At 45.4% G+C, this 18,783-nt stretch overlaps 1 protein-coding gene across 1 annotated transcript in view; it reads right to left on the reverse strand.

Moving 5' to 3' along the window:
• Positions 1-8,022, reverse strand: part of SNCAIP (synuclein alpha interacting protein) — an 81,343-nt gene extending 73,321 nt beyond the window's left edge. Inside the window, exon 1 of the mRNA XM_072360280.1 lies at positions 7,914-8,022. The gene's annotated coding sequence lies outside the window, so the exon portion shown is untranslated. The remainder of the gene's footprint in view (positions 1-7,913) is intronic.
• Positions 8,023-18,783: the final 10,761 nt, after the last annotated feature.

Genomic DNA, 18,783 nt, shown 5'->3' on the forward strand with positions numbered 1-18,783 from the left:
GCACCTGACTTTGTAATCATCACATCTTTGAGCTATTCAGGTAGTGTCCAACAAAGGCTGTTTTTTAGGAGCACAGAGGCAGAGCCCATTCCTGCAGGAGGACTTCTGTAGCATCATGCAGGATAGCTAAGGTGAGTGGAGAAGACAAAGTACGCCAAGAGTGATGCACTTAAACTCTAGCACCTTCAAACTACATGTCAGTGACATTCAGGAAAGGGCTGTATAATTCTAGATCATAATAGGAAAAGATATTGCTATTAACAGTTCTGCTGCTCCAGTTTCCTAATGTATTTTCTCCTCATTTTATATTCTGATAAATGAAAAAAAAAAATGTTGTAGAGTTCATTTAAGATTCCCTTGTGCTTGGCACAGGCTTGGCAGGTCAATGCTCATGGTATTCTGCCCCATCCAGCATACCAATGCTGTGCTTCTCCCTCAGGAGGGCAACAAGGACAGCCAGGAGATATACTTCCTTTCTTCTTTTGCTTAAGAAAAGATTAGGAATATTTTATTTTATTTCATTTCGATCATTTTACTGCATAGAAAATAGTTTCTTGGCAGATAAGTAAGCTGTAAGATTCTACCAGGCTGAAAAGCTCAGCTTCACCTTATTCTTCTCCAGCATGCCTTGTGTCATGGGAACACATGCCTTTTTACAGTCTACTTTGTACTGCTCTTTGTTTGACAGTATTTGCTTTCATGTGAAATATTCCTATGGCACCAAAAAATTTGCATGAAGTCATCTTTCCAAGTCCTAGCTTCAATTTCCAAGTCTTTTCTTCCCTGTCTTTGTTAAAAAACACAACAATTGTACAGTAAAAGGAATCGATACTGGGCACATCTCAGTCTGTATCCTCAGATGCAGATTTGTTTCATTGCTTTCTGACTTGTTTTTTTTATTAGTTGGTTGGTCAGACACAGTTTTCTATATGCAACAACAAATGTGCAGAAGTCATGTTAGTGTCATCGCTGATATTTTTCCAAGATTCTTCTTTCTGACTTGAGACTCCAACAGGAGTTCTGCAGTGGAAAATTGCCAGAACTTTCTCCCACCTTTTGGCGCCCTCTCTGTTATTATTTACAAAGGGAAATTAAATTCCAAAATAAACAACTACATGCAGCGGAGAAGAAAACTAGACAGCATCAGTACAAAGGGACACATACCCAGATGCAGTGCAGTGGCTGACAACATAGTATTGAAGCAGTGGGCATGAAGTCACGAAGGGATTTCAGCATGTATAGGAGTATCCTTGGTAGTGTTAATCTAGACAGCACAGTTAAAAATAGCAGCTAAGAAAGACAGATGAAAGCAGCCTTCAGCATGGCATGACAACCTACCCAAAACGCTTGGGTAGTGCACCCTTAAGTCTAGGTTGGCAAGTTTTCACATCGCTTGCAGATTAAAGGTAGAACCACCGACTCATTTACATTGGAAAAGTCCTTCAGTGTCATTAACTCCAACTATCACCCTGGCCTCCTGAATGCTATCACCAAGCCATGTCCCTTAGTGCCACGTCCATACATCTCTGGAACACCTCCAGAAATAGGAACTCTATCATTGCCCTGGGTAGCCTGTTCCAAGGCTTGATGGCCCTCTCCTTGAAGAAACACTCCAGATGTCCAAACCAAATCTCCCTAGGTGCAATTTGAGACCATTTTACTCCTGTTTTTTTCCTTTTTAGCTTTTTTTTTTTTTTAAATTTTTTATGAGATGTCCTGTAGTAAGTGTCAGCTTTGTATCATCTGCTCCTAAGCAGTACAGATGTGTCCACACGAGCTACATTCATGCTACTCAATTTTAATGCAGGCAGTATTTGCATCTAAAAACTGTATGTGCAAAAAGAAAAGTCTGGGAGCACAGTATGAAGCAAACCTGATGAGGAACACATGCTTGAGGGAGTCTCCATTTTACTAAGCTGGATCAGGAGACCTCACTTCTCTTCCTATACAAGCTGCTTTTCTTCAACTCTTGGAGGACATAACATAAAGTTGCAGGTTGGCCTTTCCTCTGGGGATTGGCAAATTTAGGCCAGACTAATTGGAATGTTCAGGTACAACTACTCACCCAGTTTCACTGTGTAATGAAGAGATAGTGTTACACTCTACAGGCAGCTGGAGGCAACAGCGTTATGCGTAAATGGCACTCATTCATCTTCATAAAGCACTAATGCCAGATGGCTAAATCCTAATCTAAGCAGGCACTTTAGTTATCCACTGTTTCAAGGCCAGTTATTTCAGAAGAACACCAAGGCATCAATAACATCTCCATCCACAACATCCCTGTGAACGGCGGCAGAACAGACTGCAGCTCAGGAACCCGGTGGTCAATCAAGTCCTTCACTGTCAGCTCCTCATCCCCTCAAACAGTGGTTTGCTTCACAGGGAGTAAAGATTGCTGTACAAGCACAAAGTCACAGAGGCCTCTCAAGGATGGCTTACAACAGCTTGTCCAGCAAGTGACCAGAAGGATTTACACACATTCCTAACCTGTATTCTGAACAATACACTCCAGGGAGATGTTGTGTGCACTTTGTTAGATCACAGCCAGCACACAGGTTCAGAAGGAAGGCAGCTCTTCAGCATGTTCAGCTGCCTTGTGAGGAGAGAATAAAGGCAAGCAAGTTAATTCTGCCTCAGACAACTGCAGTTCTGGGTGGAACCACTGCAGCAGGGATTGCACCTGGGCTGGTTTACCAAGGGAAGAGAGTGAATGCAGGACAAAGAGTTCTGAGCAGAAGGGTAAGAACCCTGTGCTGTTGTCTCTCTGTGGAAACCCTACATACACACTCTGCTGTGTTCCACATGGCTGCTGATGGGCTGGGCTCATGAGCACAACTGAAACTCCAGGCAGCACTGCTCGCAACATTCCATCTAAGAAGTTTTTGTTGAGGTGCTTCAGCAGGAAGCACACAGAGACGGTGTGTTTTCACGTCTGCAGTGGGAGCATCACAGAAAAGAGCAGGACTGCAGTGTCCATTGTGTTGTGTGCTAACATGTTTCATTTGCAACCCTCAAGAGCAACTGTGAGGAGGTGGCAGAGAGTTACATTTCTATCTCTTTTCAGTCTTGGAGTCTTACATCTAAAGTCAGACAAATATGGCACAGAGAAACCTACCCAGCAGATGCACCTTATCAAAGCCTTTCAAACTGCTGGTCAGCTGAGTCCCTGCTGCATGTACCAGCAGCAAGTTCACAGTGATGAGCAATAAATCCTCTCATGACTAATTGCTTTGCCAGCATCCTTCCCAAGATCTGGCCCGTTCCATCCAAATAGCAACTACTATTTTATCGTAATTAGACCGTAAGAGGTGGTTCACCTTTTCCTAAGGACACCCTATGATGCCACACACACAAAAAACTACTGTAAGCAATAAATATATGGGACAGTCTAACTCTATCTTCTAAAAATTGTGCTATCAAGTTGCCATAAGGAAACAGGAGATGAAGGTGCTGCAGTATGTGTCAAATTCAAAAGGGAAGTGAGCAAGTGAATCTTCCTCGGTCTGACAGACTGCCTCTCTATGCAGGCTGCCTCTCTATGCATCTGCCACAAGGATGACCTTCAGGGTCCCATGGACAGGAAGTAAGAACCTTTGACACTGTAGAAGACTGTGGTGTTTGAATGATAATGTCCCAGTATTTAACATAATTAGTGCATTCACCTTAAGAAAGTATAAGAGAAGAGAAAGCAAATGAGTACATTCAGACTACGCAGAATAGAGAGGTGGGTCAAAGAGAATGGCATGATCCTCTCTGCTGTGCTGGCGCTTTCCTTCTACTCAGTGCACTACAGTTCCTAATTTTGTTTTGCCTTTTTAAAGTTACTGTTATTTTTTTGCATGTTGGACACAGCGATTACAAATATTCAGATAAATCTCTCGCCGTACTGACAACCGTAGCATTACAGACCTGGAGCCAAACCCAAAGCGCTTCTGAGGCTCTTTCAAATGTATGACTGTGACTACAGCCAGAGCTGACAGTGCAGCGTGCAAAAGGCACAACATTTGCAGTTGTACATTACTGAACACGAGATATGAACGTGCACACGTAAATATGCCAGTGGTTATATGTTGTTAGTCTGGATTTCCCATTTCTTAAGAAAAACAGCAGTCCTTATGGCCAGACCCCGCAGAAGCTCTCATGGATGAACGAGCAGAGCAGTTGTGAGCAGAGCTGTCATGCACATGCAAGGAAGACATGAAGCATAGGCTGATTTCTGCTCACCAATGTGAGCACAGATTGCTAAAATGGGGGAGCTGAAGGGAAGTTCCTGATTACAGTCACATTTTCAAGGACAAGTTCCAGGTTGATACAGCAATAATAAATGGGGAGGAGAGGAAGGAGAGGTCATGTAACGCTTTGTATTGAGTTTAAAAGGTAAATGAGACAATGTCTTTTTCTCCAGCACAAACAAGGGAAAAACAATGCCAGCATTTCAACTGCAAGCTGAAAAGGAAATGCTCAGAGAAAACATTACAGAGCTAATATGATGCTTCACCAGCAAAGTATATTTCCACGTTTGACTCAATAATTATTTATAAATCCCAAGTCAACTACATTCATATTCAGAACAAATCTTTGTAAGTGCTCCTTAGCTCATATGAAAACAAACCCAATGAAGGATTTTCCCAGCCACCAAGTGGTGACAGCTGAATGGCACTTTCCTTCTCTTTAATAGCTGCAGGTTCTCCATGCCTCCGGAACTCGATTTTAGAAGTGGAAATTACAATTCCATCTCAGGCAGGTAAGCAGCAAGTGATATTTCTGCTACAATAATTAATTAATTTCTTTTTCCCATCAGTTAAAAAGTCTCCAGGGATCTTAAATCAATATGGCATCCTGATGCATGCATTCAATTCTCTTGTTTTCAATGGTTCCATTGTGCACATAATTCCACTGCACAACCACATTTGCATTTAAAGATGAATTCCCTTGTGTTTGCCGTGCACCTGCTCCGTGTAAGCCTATCTCCTCTGCCTCCTCTGAGGAGCAGATACATCTGCCAGGAAAAAAGCAAGCCCAGACACAACCTTCTCTCAGATCCTCCTGCAAACTGTCTGAGCTTTGCTCCCTTCAGTTTGGCCTTGGCCCTGTTCTGACCATATTTGAGAAGAACATTTTTGTGCCCTTCCAAAATCTATTAATTCACAACATGTTTTTAACTATTTTTTTTTCCCCTGAGGCAGCAAAAATATACATTGACAGTAAAACAAACAAACAAACAGACAAAACACTGTATTTTCTATGTAGTTTGCAGGAAAGTAATGGTAAACCATCTCCTTGCAAATACTTGAATCTGAAAAATGGGAAGTTTTCTTTCCTTTACTTTATAATAATCTTGATGGCTTTATAAGGGAAGACGAGATGTCCCTTCTGCCATTTAAGTGTAGCCCGAAACAGACATAGCTTTACTCTCAGCAAATGCATCAAGGTTCATTTATTTCAAACAAATTTAAAATCAAACTGTAAATAAAGCTGGAATCAAACTGGGAGGTGTTCCCCTTCCGCCCCCTCCTCCCCCCTGCCGAGAGCCACAGATGGCTGCCGGAGCTCCTGGAGGCAATAGAGGCAGACAGCGTGGAAACACAGCTCTGATGCACATCCTCAGCCAGAGCAGAGACAGAGTGAGGGGAGGCAGCAGGCTGCATTCATTGCTCAGCAGCTGCTGGGGCTGCTGGTCCTTGTGCACGTGCCCATACAGCATCACACTGCATCGCGTGATGCCACAGCCACAACTGCCAGCATCCCTGCCCCACTGCCAGCACGTCATCTGTGCTGCTCTGTGACAGCTGCGTGTCCCATACGGGGCTGCTCTCACGCTGGCATCTCAGCACAGCACCACGACAGTGTGACTTGCACGTCTCCATTTCAGAGAGCAGGCACTGAGGCAGCTGCAGCAGGCCTGCCATGCTTCCCCCTTCCTGGTTCTTCCTGCTATCCACGCAGGAAGGAGCTGGCTTGGATGCAGACAGTGATGCACTGTGTGAGAAGGTAAGCTGTGGCACTGTGAGAGGCATGCTGCCTCAGGGATGCATGGGAAGAAGAGGTAACTCCAACATGCTGCACCCACTGTCTGCTATGGAGCTCCACATGGGGACAGGTGGTAAGGCCAGACAGCGGGCAGGCAGAGGGGCAACAGGACAAACTGAGTTGCTCTGTTAATACATGCCAAAAGCAGTGACAAACTTACAGATCCACAGAATATCCTGAGGTGAAAAGGACCCATTAAGACATCTGAGTCCCACCCCCAGCCCCACACAGCAGCACCCAGACCCACGCTGTGTATCCAAGTGGTGTCCCAGTGCTCCCCAGGCTGCAGCAGCTTGGGGCTGTGCCTCCCCTCTGGGGTACAGCCTTGCCTTCACCTGGCCCTCCCCGACACACTCTCTGAGAGACCATTTGGTTTGGCCTTGCAATACTTTACTAAAGACAGTAATTGTGAAAGAACACTGCTGCCTTGTAGGATGATTGCTAAATGCGTGTACCCAGTTACTCTGAGATTCTGGTTCCACAGTAATGGAAAAAATACACAAAAACTTGCCTATCACTCATCCACGGTACTGGGGGGAACTGTTCTGCACCTGCAGCACTGTCACTCAGCCACCCAGTGCAGCTGGTCTACTGTCCAACATGTGGCTCTGTGTCAACTCAGAACTGAGTCCCAAAGAAATCAGGTCACACTTACTCTCTTACCAGATCATTTTCTGTCCTTAAAGAAAGAACTATAATAATGCTGCTGAGGAGAGGAGCTTTTTATGTCTAAAATAACGCACTTTCTTCTCCTGCACCTCCTCACCTGGAAACCTGCTTGTCTCAACAAGCTGCTTTGGCATGCCAGTCCCTCAGAGCCTCCCTAGATATGGAGGCGGATCTTCACTGCCCCCTCCTTTGAAAGGAATGCCCCCATTTCACCAGTCTTCTCTACAAGCCACAAGTCACGTTTCTTTTTGCACTGCATGGAGCCAACCATGCAGATCAAAACCCACAAAGGTCTGGAGAAGGACAGATCTACTGGTTTATAACACTGTTAGTGAAATGGTGTGCAAAACAAAAACCAAACCAAACACACAACACCTTGTGAAGGATGCTGAAAATGATTTGTTTTTCACGCCGGGTGTGGATGCTACATCCAAAATTTACTGTGTAGCTTGTGAGCTCTCAGTGGAACGGTGAAACAAGTTGCTTCCTGACAATGGGTCAGGCCGAGTTCCAATTGTACTCACATTCACTGTTTCTCACCAGCTTGAGGGACCCTTCAAGCCTGCTCTTGACAAGATGTAGCAAGACGACTTGCCTCCACGTTTTCTACAGACCCGCGGCTACTAGCAGGCTTGGGGGTAGTTTTTTGTTCATTTGCTTTGTTTCGGTTTTTTGTGTGTGTGTGTGTGTGTGTGTCGAGAAGTGGCGATAACTGATCAACGCGTCTTTAAGCACCGTGGCTTCCAGCCAGCAACCGAAATGCCATGAGGTAGCGACACCGACAGCGAAGCCCACGTCTGTCTGTCTGGGAGCTGATTTGCGTGCCGTCTTTCCCGTTCGCTCATAAAACAGCTCCAACAGACTGCGACAAGAAAGAGATCCGATCCCGGCTTCTCGCTCTCGGACGGCGGTTGACCCAAGGTGCTGTTTTTCTACCGGATAAGTCCTTACACGCTTCCTCACACCCACAAACGGGTAACTTTTACCCGGTTTCCCCCCTCCCCCGATTCCGGCTCCGGGGCTGCTCCCCGGAGGACACGCCGGGGCTCGCATCGCTCGTGCTGCGGAGGCTGCACCGAGAGGCGCCTGCGGACGAACCCCGGCCCGGGCTGCAAGCGCAGGGCTGCAAGCGCGGGGCTCCCCGCCGCCTTCCCCGCATCTCCGCGGTCCCCGCTCTGCACCCCTCCCGCCCGCGGGCCCACAAAGCCGCTCACCTCGCCTCACCCCGCACCGCACTCCGCTCCGCCGTTCGGTGGCCGCCGCCGGGTGATGGAGCCGGGGAAGGACCCAGGTGCCGCCTCCCCGCGCCGGTGCGGGCTCGGGCTCCGCCCTCGACCGCTGCCCTTCCTCCGGGGGTGGCCCCGCCGCGGCCCGGCGCTCCCCTCGCTCGCGGTGCCGTTGCGGGCGGCTCCGCTGCTGCGTCACGACGCGGTCGCGCCGCGCTCCGCGGTGTCGGGATCGGCCCCGGTGCGAGGAGCGGCTTCGTGCGCGGCGGCGGTGGTGCGGCACAGCGCCCGGGGGTCTCTCCTTCACCCTCCCCCCCCCCACCTTCATTCCTTTTTTTTCCGCCCCTTCTCCCCTTTTCCCTCCTTTCTCCGCCCTTTTCCCCTCCCATTTCCCTCTTGCTCACCCCTTTTCCTTCCCTTTTCCCCTTTTCCCCTTCCATTTTTACCCATTTCTTTCTTGCCTTTTTACATTATTTTCATTATTTTCTCTTCCATTTTTTCTTCCCTTCCCCTCTTCTTCCTCCCGTTTGCCTTTTTTTCCCCCATTCCATTTTCCCTTTCTTCAATTTTCTTCACTTTTTCCATTCTTTTTTTTTCCTCCCTATTTTCTCTTTTTCTTCCTTCCTCCTTCCCCCCCCCCCCCCCCCCCCCTTCTCCTTTTATTCTTTTCAATCTCCCCACTTTCCCTTTCTTCCATCTGTTACTCCCACCCTCCCTCCATCCCCAGCCCCTTTTCCCTCCCTCTCCCCCGCCTTCCCCCTACCCCTGCTCCCCGCTGCCTCTCCGCCCGGTGCCGCAGGTGCCGTCTGCTCTGTGGGGATCTCCGCGGCCTTTCTCTACCGTTCCCCCCAACGCCTCTCCCCACACATCCCCCTCTCGCATTGCATTTTCACAGCGTGTAGGAAGGAAGCTTGCATGAGGTCTGCTATGAATTAACCCGCGTTCTCCAGGCGATGGCCTCGGGGCAATCTCAGCACCCTACAAACACCCGTGCTGGCTGAGGGTGAGGGGGAAAGGTTTGCTCTGGAGTCGTCCCTCACAGCTCCATCATTTGCTTTGGTGGATGGGCACACATGGACGTGGCACGCTTCACACTTTGCACACACACGGAGGTTAAGTATCCATTTGGGGCAGTTGTAATGCATTTGGCGAGGTGGTTTGGTACAGGAATGCCGGTCAGCTCTGTGCAATTAAATGGTTTGGAAGGAATGCAGGTCAGCTGCAGCATATCACATCCTGCAGCAGTGTGGCCTGCAAGGCGGGGGTGGATGGAAAACCAGAAGGGCCTTATTTTAATTTGGAGGCCATAAATGCCATCCATATGCAAATGCAGCTTTTAGCTAAAGCCTTGCCAAGTATCTTTGTGTGTGTTACATGTGATTGCATCTCAGTTAGAGCTGGTACTCCTATCACAGAACTGTGGGGGTTGGAAGGGACTTCTAGGTGTTGTTAAGTCCAACCCCGAACTAAAGCAGGTTCCCTGCAGCAGGTTGCACAGGTGAACATCCAGGCAGTTCTTGATTAGAGGAGGCTCCACAGCCTCGCTGGGCAGCTTGTTCCTGCACACCGTCACTTTGGCAGTAAAGGTCTTTATCTATCTACTTCTGAGCTCATTGCTGAAAATACTGTTTAAATAAGTAGTACTCATTAGGCTGTGTGGCTATATAAGGGTAAATTATACAACTTCAGCTTCTGTGAAAAATCAAGAAGAATCATTTATTTATTTATTTATTTATCTCTTTATTCTTACTGTCTGTGCAAATAGACAATCACTGAATTATTTGGTTTGGAAAAGAGCTCTGAGACATTTAGTCCAACTGTTGACCTACAGCCAGCACTCACCACTAAACCGTATCTCTGAGTGCCACGTTCACCCTATTCTTGAACACCTCAAGGGACAGTGACTGCACCACCTCCCTGAGCAGCCCATTCCTCTACCTGACTGCTCTTCTGAAGAAGAGATGTTTCCTAATATCCAACCTGAACCTCCCGCAGTACAACTTGAGGACATCACCTCTCATCCTATTGCCGTTACCTCAAAGCAGAGGACAGCCCCCACCTCACTTCAGCCTGCTTTCGGGGACTTGTATAGAGTGAGAAGATCTCCCCTGGCCAGGATGCCATTGGCCCTTCTTGGCCACCTGGGCACACTGCTGGCTCATGTTTAGCTGCGCATCAACCAACACTCCTCAGGTCCATTTCTTCCCCACAGCCTTCCAGCCGCTCTGTTGCAAGCTACAAAATTTTGCTGAAAAAGAAAATTCTTCTCACTGGTTATTCTTACTCCCAGGGGAGTAAGATGGATTGGAAATGTGTTGCAGCAAGTTTCTACAGGACCATGTCACTGTTTGCTGAGCATCAGTATTGCTATATGGTGAAAAGAGACTGGTGTTTGAGCGTATTACATGGGCAGACAGTGATAGAACAAGGGAATAGTTCTGAAGAGAAAGAGAGTAGGTTTAGATTACAGATAAGGAAAAAAACTCTCCACTCAGAAGGCAGGGCGACAGCTGTCCAGAGCTGTGGGTGCTCCATCCCTGGAGCTGCCCCAGGCCATAGACAGGCCCTGGGCATCTTCAGCTGGAGGGCAGCAAGCAGCCCACGGCTGGATGTGCTGTGAGATCCCTTCTGACCCAACTGTGCTGTGATTCAGTGATGATCCTGTGATTCCTTGAATACAAGAGAAAATCATCAGTTTTGAAACTCCTGAAAGTGGTGACACTGAGACAGATGTAGAGGTGTGCTGTTAATAGTGCTGCTTGTGAAGACAACAGTTTTTCATCCAAGGTATGAAGCCTACAGAGATGTATCCTGCAAGAGCTTGGAAATGTGCAGCAGTCCTGAGACAGGAGTAGACAGGAGGCAACAGAAGCCTCAGAGAGGTGAGTCCTGGAAGGTGCTGTGCATTGATGCAACAGAGCTGGGTGTTCTGCTGTATGGGTAACTTAAACAGTTGGTAACGTGCAAGAGTGTTTAGAGTAGTTCATAAGTAAAGGCAGCCTACAGACTTCCAGATGGTGACTCCACCAAGGAACATCACCAGTAGTATCGTATTAAGCAAAAACTAGCAATTACAGAGTGAGTGTATCTGCTGAAACAGCAAATAGCCTTATGTTGGTCAGATGATGGCCCGTGATGAATCATAGTCATTCAAAGCAGTTGCTGTGGCACTTAAATGTTCCCTTAAAAAAGAAAAATACAACTTCAGCATGGAGGTTTAGCAAGAACGAGTACCACTTTCACAGCCTGACAGAGGAGTCTGTGTACTCATCAGTGCTTGTGATGCCTGAGTCTGATCTGTTAGCCCACAGCAGAGCTCACTCCTGTCAACGTATTTCAGAGAGCAAGAGGTTGCCTGGAAAAGAATATAGATGGAGTCCTCATTCATAACATGGGAAAAGAAAACTTGAATAATGTACTGGAAAATGGTTTCAGGTTTGGTTCTGGGACTGTGCACACCTGTGTTCCTCATTCTCAAGAGGCCACTCAGCACTGAGCATGAGAGAAGGGGAGGCTGAAGCCTGGGGTTTATCAAATGCTTGCTGATTTGATCCATTCTGTTGTGTGAATGAGATAGATCATTTCACAGGGAGACACCCCACAGATCCAGAAGAATTGTGCAGAAGAGCTCCATGTCACACACATGGCTGGAAAGCTGGTACATGGCATTACGGCTCCAAGGGTTGGAGAAGATTATCATAATCTGCTGCCCTGCCTTCTGGCATAAAAGCCCATTAATGCCTGAATGAATTGGAGAACATTTTTCAGACAGAGATCAAACTTACATCATGATATTCCTTACAACATTATTGTAATAGATAATTAGCTTCCATGTTAAATTATGTATGCTTTGTCTGGATCCTCATTTGTCTATTTGAGTTTTCACATTCTGACACTGACTTTAGTTTTATCTTTTCCTGCTGAAAAGAAAAGAGGAGAGGAGAGGAGAGGAGAGGAGAGGAGAGAAAAGAAAAGAAAAGAAAAGAAAAGAAAAGAAAAGAAAAGAAAAGAAAAGAAAAGAAAAGAAAAGAAAAGAAAAGAAAAGAAAAGAAAAGAAAAGAAAAGAAAAGAAAAGAAAAGAAAAGAAAAGAAAAGAAAAGGAAAGGAAAAGAAGAGTTCTCCAGCCTCACAGGTGTGTTTTGCTCTTTTATCATACATATATCTCCAGTACATTTTTAACCATCAGTTTCTGCATTGGCTTATGGTGTCAGAGCTTACTTGTGGGACTGCTTGGTTACAGAGCCATATCAGAAGTACTCGTATAGCTGGCTGTCCAAAGTTAAGCTCTGCTTTATGCCCACCCTGTGTGTGACCTGCAGTCTCCGCTGTGACCTCATTTAAGAAGAAAAATAAGAAAGAAAAGTAGGAGAAGATATTTCTCTGTATGATTAGGACATGTAGATGTGGTGTGCTGCCAATTTAGAGGTAAGATAAAGAGTCAAAAGTTATGGAGGTTAATGCTGATTTACACATATCCTCTTAAATTCAGTGGGGGTATTATGAGTCATTGGAGGAAATCCTGACCGAGCAACACATTAAATTGGATTAAGACCAAATGCTACGTTTTGAGTGAGCCTTAAACAGAATCTCTCCTGCCAAATGTGTTTTGCAAGAGCTCTTGGTGAATTCTACTCACAGAAGTCCTATAGACCATGATTTTTTACAGCCATAACTAAGATGCTACTAGTCATCTACTGTTCTGAACGTATCCTCACTGTGAACACGCTGCTGAGAAATTCCAAATTCACAGATACTGTCAGTCTCCTGACAGAGGGCTCCATCTCCTGAGTTAGGTCAAAGGAAGACGGTTCAAACAATCAGATGACGTGAAAAACGTTTTCAGAGAAATCTCAGGAAACCAGCTAATGGCCTGAAAAAAAAAACAAACAACAAAGGCACAGTAAGTCTAACAGTCTATTTTATAATGCTGTTCTATGTGGAAAAGGGGAACTGTTTCTTACCAAACTCTCAGGGTGCAAAAGCCTCTGATTCAGTTGTTGTCCAAATGCCTACAGTGGAGGCTGGTACATCCCTCCTGGAGGGAAGAGTTCTGCAATTAATCCATGTGAAAGTAGCTTGAGAGTCACAGAGACAAGGAGTTTCTTGTTCAACTTCAAGGAGTTGAAGAACTGGCTTTCTTTTTTTTCTTGACCATCTGAACCTCAGACACACAGGTACACACGTGCCTACATATCTGTCTACATATATGAAAGGAATTTGTCACCTTGGTAGATAAAAATAGCCATGAAAATGTTAGGGTACCTCAAAGGAAGAGAGTACAGTGATCTGCTTTTCTTCTTGCAGAAGCAAGGTTGCTAACAGTGACTACTCCACCCAGTGACCCAGACCAAATGTTGTGGTACCTTCTTAGACAGTGTCCCTAAATATACCTGAAACTATCAAAGATGCTACTTTGGGAAAAAATAATATCCAGTATCCAATATTGTGAGGGATGATAGCAAAGGATCTTGGAAGTTGCGCTAAAATAAGGGCATTTCATTTATGAGCAATTTCATTGGCAGAAAGTTATGCCTACTTTCAGTAGATCTGCTACTTTGCCCCAGAAAGCAGCCACTGCCCTTGTAGCAGCAAAGAAAAGGCAGCCTCATTTTCATTATCAGCCACTGATGTTTTCAACATCTAGAGTGGCTGACAGACAGAAGCATCCTGCTCAAGAGTCTGTCCCCTTCTTCTAACCACTCTTTAGATACTGGAAGGCTGACTTCTGGTCTCCCTGGAGCTTTCTCTTCCCCATGCTTCACAGCCCAGCTCTCAGCTTGTCCTCATAGGGGAAGTGTTCGTGATCACTTTTGTGGCCCTCCAACAGATCCATGCCTCTCCTGTTCTGAGGACTCCACACTGGGGTGCAATACTCTAGGTGAGGTCTCACCACTGCAAAGCATAGAGACAGGATTACCTCTCTCACTTTGCTGGCTACACTGATTTGATGCCACCCAGGATATGCCACAATATAGCCTCCTGGGCTGTGAGGAAACATTACTGGCTCATGCCCAGCTGCCTTCCACCAGTACCCACAAGTCCTTTTTGGCAGGGCTATGATCTATTTTTACATCACCAAGCTTGTAGCAGGAGTTGCCAAGACCCAGGTACAAGATCCAGTACTTGGCTTTATTGAACCTAATGATGTTCTCCTGGACCCACTGCTCGGCTGTCTAGGTCTCTCCTGTTGCCACTGTCACTGATGATGAGACTGCAGAGCATCTGTCCCAGTACTGACCCCCAGAGGACACCACTCGTCACTGAGTCTCCATCTGGATACTGAGCCACTGAGTACCAGTCTCTGGGTATGATCTCAATCAAGATGCTGCTGAACATTATGATTCACATTAATGGAATCATAGAATCATAAAATGGCTTGGTTTGGAAAAGACCTCAAAACCCACACACAGATTAGACTGCCCAGGGCCCCATCCAGCCTGGCCCTAAAGGAATGAGGCACCCAGCCTGTGCCATGGCCTCACCACTTTGTGTGTAAAGAATTTCTTCCTTATCTCTAATCTAAACCTACTGTCTTTTGTTTTAAAGCCATTCTCCCTCTTCCTCTTACTACAGTCTGTGATAACGATCCCCTCCCCATCTTTGTTATAGATCCCCTTTACGTACTGGAAGGTTGCTGTAAGGTTTCCCCATCACCTTCAGTTTTCTAGGCTAAACAAGCCCCTGAAATTCCAATTCAAATGATTTATTTAGTGTAGCTACATTCTCTAGAATGTGCTAAAACCAACTTTCTGCTTGAGCTTCAGTGTGACCTAAGATCTGAAATAATAATGTGAAAAGCATGTGAGAATTGTGCATTCTGCTTACCATTATTAGCATTTTAAATCAAAGACATTTAAGCAATGTCATAAATTCCTGGTGGATAAAGAGAATTATTTTGTGAATCTCAACCTGGCTACCTGATGACTTCTGTAGGGAATGTCTATCTGTGTAGAGTAAGAAAGAAGCTCATTTCAGATGTTTTTTTCCTCTGTCTGTGGTATGTTTTATTTCACTGTTGTTTTCTATCTCTGATTTAAGTATTTTTCTGTTATTTGTTGTCTTTGAAGGCTAGCATGTAGCTATTTAAAAGACTGTGAAATAAAGAAGAAACAGTGCTCATTGCCTACCACTCTGTCAGTGTAAGTAAGAAATACTTACTCCTATTTGTTTGCAATAATTCAGTTTTAAAAGAATCACAATTGTAAACTGTTGGACTGTGATACTCTTTGTAAGTGTCTTTGACAAGCAGATAAGTGTTGGTGGCAAAACAGACCAGAAAGCTAATTAAGAGACAATGAGTCGTTTTCTGTGAGGAGGAAAAAAATACTTTCAAAGCAGAAGTTCAACTGAAGTCTAAAATGACTCCCTCTGAATGCAGAGTAAGGATTCTCCTGACATGGTCAGTGATACAGAATTTACCTTCTCTCCCTTCCAATACTCAAACATTCAGTTATGAATCAGCAATAACACAATGTTTGGTAATTAGCATTTGAAGTCGTCGTGTAGTTGTTCATATACCAAATAGGGTTGTTTCGTTGTTTGTTTTTTGCCCAAGAAAACTTTGTTAGTTATTCAAATTAGCATTGCATTAAGCATTCAAAAGGCTATGAAAACTCAAAACAGCAGGCTTGTCCCATGAGATCCACTGCCAACATTGTCAATCCATCCTCTATCCCCGATCATAAAAATAAAACCAGAAATTAAAGAAAAAGGAGAACAAAACCCAACACAGTCCAAATAACAGCTGTTCTAAATTGGCATAGCTTTTTGTAGTCAGGGAAGAATGTTGTTGATTTCCACCCATGGAGATTTCAGCTCTGATCTTTCATTTTCTTCCTTCCAATATGTCAATAGGGTTCATAATAGTAGCCAATGATAATATATCTTGCACAGTGTTCAGATTTTATTTCTATTTGTCCTTTCAGAATACTATATAATACAAGACGTTTTGCTCTCTTCTGCAAATGAGTTTCCTTTTCTCCTCCACTTTCTTTTGTGTCTTTTCCCTCGAGCTATTATTGTTATTTCAACTGGCAAAGAAACGGGTTCCAACTTTTTCTGCAGAAGAGAACAGATTTGTTTTAATCTCTCTTCGCAGCATGTTCCACACCCATGGGCCACCATGGAGATACCAGCCTCCATGCTTTGTGACAACTCCATTGTTTGGGATGTTTGTTGTTATTTTGGTGCGCCTTGAATAATGAGGACAACTCCAGAATACTTCGCCTGTTGAGAGCCTGAAAAAGCAAGATGTGGAATTGTCTCCTCTCCTTCTTCTACTCTCTTTGAAGAACTGCACAAACGGGCATGAAACTTGTCAGATGGCAGGAGACAGTTTCCTAGTTTCCAAGGAAGACTTCTTATGTTAACGTCTAGCCACTGTCCTGCATGCAATTTAACCTCCATTACAGGAACTGGAAACTGCATAATCAAGCCATGACTGCACTGGGATGCTCTAACCTGGCAAGCGGCTCCTCCAGAGCTGCTAGCAGCTGGTGTAGTTTAGAAATGCTTTTTGATTGCTTTAAATTGTTTGGCAGCTGGCAGGAGACCAACATGAGGATCAAACTATTCAGCCCTCCTCCCCACACACCCCTTTGTGTGATTGCCAAGATGAAATTGAATGCCTCAGAGAATCCGCAGCAAGAATTTGGAGTTTAAACGAGAAAACTATTGGATCAGATGTACTGTATCTGTACTATCAGAAATTGTACAGAGAAAAGGCTGTCACATCGCTCACTGTGTGGGGAACTATTCTGGGATAGATATGGTAGACTGCAATAATGGAGCGCGAAGGCTCTCAAGTTAATTGATGGAGCCAAATCTCCATCTGCCAAAACAGGCTGTCTCCTGGCCAGCCATAATAGTCAAGACACTTCAGCTAGCTATTGCTTTTTGGTTATCTAGTAATGGTGAAGTATGTAAATGCCAAGTTCACAAGTGAACGTAAGAGGTTGAGGGCACTTCTTCAAGGATGATGTAAGCAAAAGCAAGTTTAAGCAACTGTTCAAACACTAGAGAGATCATGGAGGCAACTGTGAACTAGCTAGGAAAGTATCTGTGTGTTTTAATGATAAAATAGACCAATGATGTTGACTGATGCCAGGACCCTGCGTCTCCATTTGAAACCACCTCAGTTAAGGAAGGCAGGGGATTTTGGAGTCTTAGGAGCTTTGAAGATTAAACATCCAGTCTGCATAAAATCTTCTTCCCCATATGCATGACTTCCAACATGTTAAAATTACCTGTTCCTGTGTTCTTGAGAGGTGCTTCTTAAAAGCTGATCAGCACCAGAGGACCCCAATGCCTTCAAAAGAAATTATCCAGGGTACACTGCCAAATACTTCCCTGGGCTGCATGAACCTTGCTCCTCCCCTATCCAAGATTGAAGCTTTTGTGGTAGTTTTCCTCCTGTCACCATAGATTTTAAGCATAGTCACAGTGGCCAAGATGACCACCGATAGCCACATCAACCATGAGAGCCTCTGTTTACAAGCATCAAATTTAGGAGAGCACTTTCCATGTCTGATCCATAGTTCCCATACCAAGAAATTAGAACCTGTCTGGTGTTCCTACTTAATATCTGGCAAGTTGAAGTCACCCTTAAGAACATTGAGGGCTGATGCAGAGGTATTTCTACACTCCTTAAAGAGTAGTTCATTGGTGTTGTCATTGGTGGCCTACAACAGGCTCACAGAATGACATCCATTTCATTTCTTTGTCCTTTCATCCTTACCCAGAGGCTTCCAACTATGTCAGTCCCAACTGCAAGTTCTGCACAGCCCAGCCCCTACTTCATGCGCAGCAGCACCCCTACCCTCTCTCCTGCCCTGCCTGTTCCTACTGAAAAGGCACAGAACTATCTATCATAGTAGCAGATGCAGAGCTCTTCCCAAGAGGTTTTATTTCTGCCAGTGATGTTGTAGCTCTGGGTCTGGGCCAAGACTTCTAACTCAACTTGCTTATCCCTCATGCTGTGTGCACTGTTGTAGAAACATTTCCAATGTGCCTCAGTGTACCCAGCCCCTCGTGAAGCAGAATGTAGGATATTGCTAGCATGCCCTCCGTCATATTTTGGTGTACAAACCCATAGCTTATCTCTGGTTTCATCCCTTCTCTCTTTGAATGTAATTTAAAGATGTATTGATCATCTATCTGTTTCACAAAAATCCTTTCCCCTGCTCTGAGAAAAGTGTATCCCATCATGTCTGATGTTTGGTGGACCACCCCATGACCAAGAAACTCAAAATTCCACCAGTGGCACCAACCTATGAACTACACACTGATCAGCTGGATCAAGTCTGTTCCTATCACTTTTTTCCCTCCTCCTGGAAGGAAAAAGGAAAACACTACCTGTGCCCCTGATCCTTTAACCAGTTTCCTGAAGTTCATTTTGTTTGTCCTTCAAATTCTCTTTGCCACCTCATCGCCACTGATTTGAAAAGTCAGTAATGGGTAATGGTTGATGAAAGACTCAACAAGACCTGGCAATGTGTGCTTGCAGCTCAGAAGGCCACCTCTGTATCCTGGGTTGCATCTAGAGAAGCCTGACCAGTAGGGTGAGGGAGGTGATTCTGCCCCTCTGCTCTGCTCTTGTGGGATTCCACCTGGAGTACCGGGTCCAGTTCTGGGCCACCAACACAAGAAGGACATGGAGCTGTTGGAGCAGGTCCAGAGGAGGGCCATGAAGATGATCAGAGGGCTGGAGCACCTCCCCTATGAGGACAGGGTGTGGGAGCTGGGGCTCTTCAGAGTGGAGATGGCTCCCAGGTTGGCCCCTACAGTGGCCTTCTGGGTCCTACAGGAAATCTGAGATGCACCAACATTTTTGGATAATATGGTCTAATTATAAAATGTA

The sequence above is a fragment of the Excalfactoria chinensis genome, chromosome Z, assembly GCF_039878825.1.
Source record: "Excalfactoria chinensis isolate bCotChi1 chromosome Z, bCotChi1.hap2, whole genome shotgun sequence".
NCBI lineage: Eukaryota > Metazoa > Chordata > Aves > Galliformes > Phasianidae > Excalfactoria > Excalfactoria chinensis.